The sequence below is a fragment of the Idiotropiscis lumnitzeri genome, unplaced genomic scaffold, assembly GCF_059441095.1.
Source record: "Idiotropiscis lumnitzeri isolate Australia: NSW breed Sydney's pygmy pipehorse unplaced genomic scaffold, RoL_Ilum_1.0 HiC_scaffold_26, whole genome shotgun sequence".
NCBI classification, from domain to species: domain Eukaryota; kingdom Metazoa; phylum Chordata; class Actinopteri; order Syngnathiformes; family Syngnathidae; genus Idiotropiscis; species Idiotropiscis lumnitzeri.
In genome coordinates, this window is record NW_028283564.1 from 950,310 (window position 1) to 959,736 (window position 9,427).

The 9,427-nt window shown below is 39.3% G+C and overlaps 1 long non-coding RNA gene across 2 annotated transcripts; it reads right to left on the bottom strand.

The window, feature by feature from the left end:
• Nucleotides 1-313: 313 nt before the first annotated feature.
• Nucleotides 314-7,185, bottom strand: LOC148315992 (uncharacterized). 2 transcript variants are annotated; one of them, XR_015840467.1, is made up of 7 exons: nucleotides 7,004-7,185; nucleotides 6,226-6,345; nucleotides 5,491-5,625; nucleotides 4,052-4,240; nucleotides 1,662-1,757; nucleotides 548-764; nucleotides 314-443 (listed from the first exon to the last, which is right to left on the bottom strand). It is a non-coding gene; the product is annotated as an uncharacterized LOC148315992 (long non-coding RNA). The 2 variants fall into 2 exon arrangements; XR_015840466.1 differs by having other exon boundaries at nucleotides 548-700; nucleotides 7,004-7,183.
• Between the last annotated feature and the right edge of the window lie 2,242 nt (nucleotides 7,186-9,427).

A 9,427-nucleotide genomic window follows, 5' to 3' on the forward strand; every position in this document is an offset into this window, starting at 1 on the left:
GTCCTAACATACATTTAATGTTTACAGTATATGTCTTCGGAAGAAGCGCAGCATTAGATTTTTTTTTTTGTTCTCTCTCTTTGACTTCTGAATTTGAATTTCTGTCACAGATGTGCTTGAATTCTATTTTGGATGATTTGTGTTAAACTGCACAAATATTTGAAGAGCCATAGAATTCAAGAATCACACCAGTGCTGCTACTCCTCCGAACGGGTGAACGCCCTTGATTAACAACCTGCGTTGAGGTGGCTTTTGAGATTCGTGGTGTGGGAGAAAAATCTCTGAAGGCATTCTTAGACTTCAAGAGAGGGTCCACAATTTTCAAAGATTCACTTCCGTCTGAATCAGAGGCCTCACTTGTATCCGGAATATATTCATCTCCACTGTCATCTGAGTTGGAGTAATAATGCTTATCCATTCCAAAGTCAGCCTGTTTTTTTAATCTAAAAAACAACAACAACGAAATATAAAGGATAGAAGGCAGGAGACCAATAAAATATATGCAATTTGCTTGTAAGATTCCCTGAAATCTATATGGGTTGTTTACCTGTATACTTTTGGTCCTCCTGAGCCTTGGGATAGTAATATGGTCTGGGTCTGAGGCGCAAAGTTCAGGGGCAGGATTTGACAATGATTCGTCAGAATCTGTGTCGTTATTCCAAGGAAGATTCAGCCCATATTTTTTGTCCAAGGGAGGAGACTGGGTTGCATCAGAGTCCAAGAGAAAATTGAGAACCCATTAAATACTTAATCCCCAGAGGAATCTGCACAGAAAAAGGTCTTAATTCTATTTGAAAAAAAAAAAAAAACTAAAATATTGATGAATGATATGACAAAATAATGTAATAACAAAATTAATTGACCGTAACAAAAAGCTCCCGGGAGGAAAACTACATTAAATGTTTTTTTAACAGGGCAGTGAAAATATTGGAAAATAAAAACGATAAAAAATAAAATAATATAAAAAAAGAATTCAATGTGTATCGATGGACCCATATGAAATACTTATATCGCTATGTACTTATCAGCCATATCGCCCAGCCCAATATGTAACTGCAACTTCAAAACCTCGGGCCATAACAGGATTGTAACATGGGATGCATATCTTCATTCCTAAATTTGTAGATCCCGAGGAGGCTGCTCAATGGTCCTGGTAATCTAAACCTCAACCAATTCGGTCACAGCCAATGTTCTCCATCCTTGTTAAGAAGTTTTGAAATGATTTAATAGATATACTATTGCAAACTATACCAGAATTTTAGACATTTTAAACTTTTGATCACAATTTTACCTATTTTCTAAAAATCTGAAGAATCCACATGCCAAATCACCTGCTGTAGACACATAGGTTCTGTTCTGACAGATAATTCAGTTACAGGTTGTGTACTTAAAGCCAATAAGAGGGCAATGCAGCAGTCGACAACCTGACGAAAGCTTAAGTCTCCCAATGAGAGAACTGTAGTGGCTGGTAGGTTCTTAGATTGTAACATAGTAAAGACATATACTAGGCATAACTGTATATCATATGATGATGAGGGAAAATATTATTAGCTACGATTTATGTCCAGATATATTAGAAAACTTGTCCAACCAGCACAGGTCTATCTAACTGTAATTTTAACATCTCAAGACACGACAGGATGACCACATGATACGCATACCTCCTTTTCAGAGTCTGTCAAAACTTGAGAAGGCTGCTTCGATGTTCTGGTGGCATCAACCTCAGCCGATTCAGTCATTGTCGGTTGTCCTCCATCCTAATGAACAAGTTGAATATTAATTTAATGAATTAAAAAAAGAAAATGGATCAGAATTTTACACATTTTAGGCTTTGGCCACCCAAAACAAAAACTAACAAGTTCACGAATGAAACAAAACCAATTACTTTAGCGCATGACAATTAATCTTCAGTAGAGATATGTTGTGACTGATATTTCAGTCACAGGTTGTCTTTTGAACGCCACCAGGGGCGCAATGGAGCACAGGACAGCCAAAAGTCTTCTTGTCGGACACCTGTAGTGGCTGGTAGGTTCTAAGATTATAACATAGTAAAGGCACATACAACTCCTAACTGTATTTCATATGATAATGAAGGAAAAGATGATTAGCTATGATTTATGTCAACAATAAAAATGGCTCTACGGGGTCCCCACAAACACAAACCTGACAGTTGGGTGTCAGATGGCCAACATACCTGACACGCAATTCAACTCAACTGGACCCCACAACACAAGAAAAAGCTGAGTGAGCCTCAAACCAGACATACACATTCACTGACAAATATCCTGTGACACCAGATATATTAGAAGTCTTGTCTAATCAGCACACGTCTATCTAACTGCAATTTTAACATCTCGAGACACGACAGGATGAGTACACGATACGCATACCTCCATTTCTGAGTCTGTAAAGCCTGGAGGAGGCTGCTTCGATGTTTTAGTAGCATCATAAATTTATTGAATTAATTATATTTGAGGTTGGATTAGATTTTTACACATTTTAAGCCTTAGCCACCCAAAACAAAACATAAGCTCATGAATGAAATAAAACTAATTAATTTCGCCCATGCCAATTAATCTTCTGTAGACACGTGTTGTGACCAGTGTTGTTTTTGGCAGGCATTTTAGATTTTGTCCAAGTCATTTGGACAAAGTGCTGATTTGTTTACATCACATTTAGTCATCCCAATTCGTTATAGTTTTAGTCCAGTTTTAGTCAACGAAAACTAAAAAAAGGGTTTTAGTCCAGTTTTAATCGACGGAAACGCAAAAAAAGTTTTACCCTAGTTTTCGTCAATTTATTCACAAAGGTTTTAGTCCAAGCGGCACGGTGGCCCAACTGGTTAGCAGGATGGCCTCACAATATTGAGGTCGTAGGTACGATTCTGGCTCCGGCCTTCCTGCGTGGGTTTCCTCTGGGTAATTCGGTTTCCTCCCATATTCTTAAAACATGCATGGCAAGTTGCTTGGACACTCTAATTGCCCCTAGGCATGAGTGTGAGCGTGGATGGTTGTTCGTCTATGTATGCCCTGCGATTGGCTGGACACCAATTCAAGGGTGTACCTCGCCTACTGCCGAAGACAGCTGGGATCGGCTCCAACACCCCCCGCGACCCTAGTGAGGAGAAGCGGTACAGATAACGGATGGATGGATGGATGGGTTTAAGTCCATTTGAGTTAAAACAAGGCATTCAAGGTTTCCACCCAATAACAAAGACTTTTGGATGGACTACAAAGGATTCTTCATTACAAACAGAAAAAAGTGGCAACAGTGGAATCAATGCTCACTGCTCCAAAATAAGCAGAGAAGCAAAACATTTTGTTGGGCAACTGTTGTGGCTTTATTTCACTAAAAGCAACATAAAATAATTTATGAACCACATGCTAACAATTTTGTCTCGTCAACGAAAAAAATTCATGTACATCACGTCATGTTTTCGTCATAAAAGAACCTCGTTTAGCTTGTCATCGTCATTAAAAAAGGGGCGTTAACGAAGTATTTTCGTCATAGTCATCAGTGACGAAAACAACACTGGTTGTGACTGATATTTCAGTCCCAGGTTGTCTCCTGAACACCACCAATTGGGCAAGGGGGCGCAGGAAAGCCTGGGGTCTTCTATTTTTACAGTATAGAAAGGCTAAATATCAAATTGAAACAGTGTTTTATATCATGAATATACAGGGTTGGTGCTGGTTCTGGTAGGGAAACCACAACATAAAGATGTCCTTAATTAGTCCCACAATGGGGATATTTGCAATATGGCATATGATGGCCTAACAGGGCCACCGCCCAGAAAAGAGTAACGCAGAACTTTGTAATACTGTCACTCCCTGACCAGTTCGTTGTTCCTGAAGAGCCAAACTTTGACTCAGACCCACAAATTTGAATTACAGATAGTGGACAATGGAGAACTCCCCCAGTCAGTCAGCATGTTCAACTTCCATAGAAACCTCAACATACATTTATTAGATTGCCAAACTAATTGGAAACTACATCACCAGAACACCACAAGTGGGCTCTGTTATTGTACTTAAAGATGCATCTTACAAACCTGTGTTCTCCAAGGCCAGCTGGTCCATAGTCTTAAGTTATTTCTTCGCCAACATCAATGTCTCGGAGCGCAAACAGACAGAGGTGTGGTCTGTCCTCTGTTGTCTTCTTCTTCATTTTACAGTTGGGGTGCATGTGGTCATCATTAACCAGTCTTCCCAGACTGCCATCTTCTTGAGCGGCATCAACACTTAAAATAGATTTAAAAAAAAAAAAAACAATTATTCAATCAATGTCAGAAATTAATCTTTGAGACAATCTTGTGTACACAAAACATAAAAATAGGAAATCCACAATTTTTAAATCTTCTAAATCAAATCATACAAGAAATTTCTATTGGAATCAGACCCTATTAACAGCTTGTCTTTGAGACTTCATGGTCTATATTTTCATTTGTACAGATTAAACGCATGAATAAAAGTAATTACCGTATTTTCGCAGTCATAAGCAAACAAAGCGCCCTGTCAGTCGATGCGTCCATTAAATGGACAAAGTACCACTCACGTCCATCAGCCCTTGTCATCAACGAGCTGTTGGAAGTGCATGTTAGCACACCCTGCTGGGCAAAGAGTGAGTTGTCCATGCTTACAATCGACCGTGACAAATACACCATCTGACTATAATGTTTGGGTGATGGTGTTGGAAAAAGCTGGACAAAGGGCAGCTGTCCACAATGTTTTAGTCTGTCTTATCATTTATGTTATTGCAAGCAAGAAACGTCCCAGGTTTAGACAACAGACAAAAAGTCCAAAGCATAACAGCACATCTCTTTAAACAGCCATGCAAATCTCTCTAAACAGCTATGGGATTGTGGGTCTCTGCTCCCAGAATGCATTGCTTGAATTAGCTAAGGCTGAGTGGCTTTTGTATTATTTTCATTTTTTTGGGGTATATTGATGGCATGAGAGATACATGTTTGTGTTAATCTTATTTCTATGTTTCATTGTTTGCTTGTATGATGAGTTTTTTATTTTTTTTTTAAACCGTGACTCTAAGGAGTGTGGTGAGCAGCCAAGTCCCTCCCCTGACGTTGCTTTGTAGGCTATTGCCAATGCACCTAATATTGGCCTGAGCCATTGTCAGCTATTGTCAATAGAGACTTGGCGTCTGCTGCAACAATGGGGTGATTGCTCATGTTATTGGGGCATAGTAGGCTGCTATCGGCTGTGTCAGTGTGGGCAGCTCTGCCAAGTTCATGCTATGCTAACAGCAGCTGTGCTATCGTCTTGTCAGGCGGTGCGTCCAGTATATGTTACAAAGACAGATATAGCGGCCTCAACAGGTGTTGCGCCCTTTGACACGGCGCGTCTTTTGGGTGCGAAAATACGGTATACATTTTTGCTTAGAGAATGATTTTTCCCCTAACACTTATGGGATGAGTATGTGTTTATTTTTTTAAATAAAAACAAAAATAAGATAACATCTCAATCTTTGCCTCACCTCCAAAAAGACAGTGCCTCTTCCATCCATCTTCCTGCGTTGAGATTTATCAGAATCTATCAATTTTCCTCTGTACTCCATAATAAAGAATAAAGTCATCTTTCCTGAAAGGGGCCTTGGTAAATACTCCTCGACCTAGTTAACAGGGAAATCAAGATAGCTTCGTCATATTTTTAAGCACACAAATAAGGAGTCATCATATTCATTTGGGCCACTATACTAATGTAGGGTGGTTTGAAACATTGCTTCTTGTGAGGGATAGAGCAGAGCCTTTCTTTATGATTTTAAAGGAACAGACCAGCCAAAATTCATTTTCCAGCATTGCATTAGCCAGTATGTATTAGGACTGAAAGTACAAATGTCAATGGCACCTGGTTACGTAAAAAAAAAACTTTAAGATTATTTAGTTTCATAACAATGACATACACTGTATACACAGTCATATTGGATCGCGTCACGTGATCTCTGTGACGTATAACGTGCTTTACACTAGACTATCAATATCGGACTTGTTCACCGGTCTATTGTGGTATAAAAATGCCGGAGGGCGTCATCAAGTACAGCCTTAATTTAGATAGAACTCCTACCATCAGGTTTCACGCTCACTGAAATAACTTGAAACTGACAAAAGAAAAGTTCAAGACACTCTTAATGTAAAATAACCACTTAAAAAACGATGTCAGCTTGGTTATCAGAAAACAATAATATATCTTAGCAAAAGCGTTAACATCATACCTTTAAATGAGTTTATATACTTCGCTTCTAACTCTGCAGTCTTGTCCAGACCCTTGACTGCATGTTCAATAGTATCCTGCTTTGGGGACTTCCTGCATCTCAGGGAAGGCATTGTTTATTCTATAAAGAAAAAAGACAGTTTTGTGTTGAGAATTATTAATACTATAGGCTAAATGGAGTTTTAACAATATCAGTGTAAGAAAAATAAATTATAAATTAAAAAAATATCAATCCCTCCATCCCAATTAACGATTTCAACCATAATAGTTTATATTGAAGTTTAAACAACAGACAGACAGATTTATGCAGTGTGACTACAAAAATCTTACCAAAATTGCATTCACAGTAACCTTTGCTTTAATAATCATGTAATTAACCAGTGAACATCGTGTCTTACACAAAAATTAATGACAGAAATTATCATGGTACTTGCATTCTGTTGTTCTATAACAAAAGTGCAAGCTGTTAGCTCCGCAAAGCTAACGCAACAAGCTAGCGTCCCTCGTGCTCACATTCAATGCAAACCTGACCACCGGATGAAAATACGCGTCGGTTTAGTTCTTTAAATGAGTAAAAGCACCATGACGTTTTATAATTATTCAATGCTTAACTAGAGCTCGTCAATTATGTCGATGTAGGAGCACATGTTTGCTAGGCCAGTGTTGTAGGCCCACATCCATGGTGCTACTTTGTATAGTGTTTTCCACACAACTATCTCTAACCATGAACAAATGCACTCGAGGCATGTTTTGAATAAAAACAAACGAAAAACACTTACCTCTCCGTTTCAACAGCAGTTCGAACTTCGAAGTGGTGATATTCTCCAGCGTTAAGCACCTGCTCGAACTGCGAATAGGTCAAATTCAACAGCGTCTTTTTTCTGTCTTAATAAGGACGCGATGAGAGGAGGAGCGCTTGCCTTTTCGTCAGCACGCCCCGCGCGGGAGGTGCTGCTTTATCACTCTCTATCTGTGCCCGCCCGCCGGCATGTCGATAGAAAAATAATATTCCTTCAAACATTACTTTCATCTTCTTAACGTTTTGTAGTGAATTTAACAGGTTCACCACTTTTTTCAAATACACCAATGGAAAACAGGTCTTAATTGAGGAAACATACAAAGAGCGTCTCACAAACACCTTATGATGAGCAATGTAATTTGATCACGTTTTTTGTCACTGCCTGGACGTCGGTTCACTGGCCTGGTGGCAGTGGCTTGTAGACACTGTCACTGAGTGGGAACGGATCTCAAGGTGGGTCAAACTAACCCAAGCAGTGGATCGGTCCGTTTTTTAAATTTATTAATTTTTTTATTTTATGTATTTATTTATTATTTAATACAAGGGCTTCGGCTCACTACCAGTGGGCGGGACCAAAGAATTTGGGTTTCCTTTGAGCTAGGAGGCAGTCAAAGGCAGTCCAATCCCCGGCAACATAAAGCGCCTAGCTCTGGGGACATGGAATGTCATTTCTCTGGTAGGGAATGAACCCGAGCTGGTGTGTGACTAGACCAGTGGTTCTCAATTATTTCCTGTCATGCCCCCCCTACCAAGAAGAAAACAATTCGCACCCCCCCCCACCACAATTTTTTTTTACATTTCGTACTAATGTACATGTTCTTTGCATATTAATGTTAGATTGTCAAAAAATATCTTACCTTAACAAAGCTAAATTGATAAAAAAAAAATATCATTTTGAGAACGACTATTGTGAGGATCTCGAAACTCAGTACTCTGTGGTGCTAATATTGATGAGATGATAAATATGTTGAAGCCACAGAACAAAAAGATTAGATATTGTTTGGAAATTAATGACGTACATAACAAAGGAATATCAGCCTTGATTGGAGTACATTACTGCATTTAAATTTTTAATAAAAACGAAACAATTATTGATGTTATGACCACTATGAAGAATTTAAAAAAACAATATATAGGGATAATTATAGTTTTCATTTTGTTATGTTTAGTCTGTTCATGTTGCATTATTTTTATGACAAAGATGATGGTTAATCGTAGGTTTGTTGCCCAAATGTACCGTTACAACCTGATTAATGTTGAGAATGACGAACTCAAACTGGACACTAAAACGTAAAAACACATGGACTTCTTGCCCCTGTCCACACACGTGCACACACACACACACCATACACGAAGATCCGGGAGGTAAGGACGGCTGTCCTCTCCTACAACGAGGCAAGGGCCTCCACCAAGTCACCCCAGGGACAAGTTTTATTCCCTGATGGTCATCAAATTATGAGGATCTCATTCTACGCCGGAAGGGAGGAGGGGAATTTTTCCCTAATGTGAGGTTTTCGCTCCTCCACTGATGATCACACTGTTGTATGATTTCATTATGATGATCTGTCTTAAAGCCGTAAGGACATGATTTTTAAATCCACAACAGGGGGGAAATGTAAGATGGGCTGAGGATAGGTAATCAGTTTGTGTATTCATAATCATGTTTTTATACACTCATTAATGTTTAACACACACAGAGACACTTACTTGTTATTTTAACACACACACACACAGACACCGTATCCTGAAGATGTGTTTAGTTAAACTGACCTTGGGTTATGATTTTCTGCCTGCTGGAGTCCGTGGTGATTAGTTATTGATGCTTTAGTTAAACTGACCTTTATACCGTGAGTTATTGATGTTTTCTGTCTCTTGGTGATTAGTTGTTGATGCTTTTCTGTCTTCTGGTGATTAGTTATTGATGAGTTAGTTTCAATAAAAAGGCAGAACGGAGGGTGAGAGTCAGAGGGTGTGCGGGATTGAACTGGCAAGACGGCTGTTTCGCCTCCTGGCTCCCTCTCCCATTCTGAATGGCACAAAACGAAAACTTTAGTAAGTTATTTCAGTCTAAAAAAGGCGTCAGGGCATTTTTAAACCGGACAGTAAGTCGTCACTGTCTTGGTTCCTTTTTGTGCCTTGACCCATCCCGGAATTATTGAAAGGATGCAGTCCTATTTACAGGCCCCAGTGACACCCCAGGTTTCTGTTGTTTGTACGAGGGCGCTTAATAGGTACTGCTATTCACAATCGTCTTAGGCTGTTTCTTTGCAGAAGTTTATGGACAATGTGTAGTGCTGTAGGATGCAGTCTAGAGCATTCTTGACATTGAAGCTTTTGTTTCCAGCAACTGCTAATGCGACCGTGCATCAAACATGCAAAACACAGACCCTTGCTCCTCAAGAAG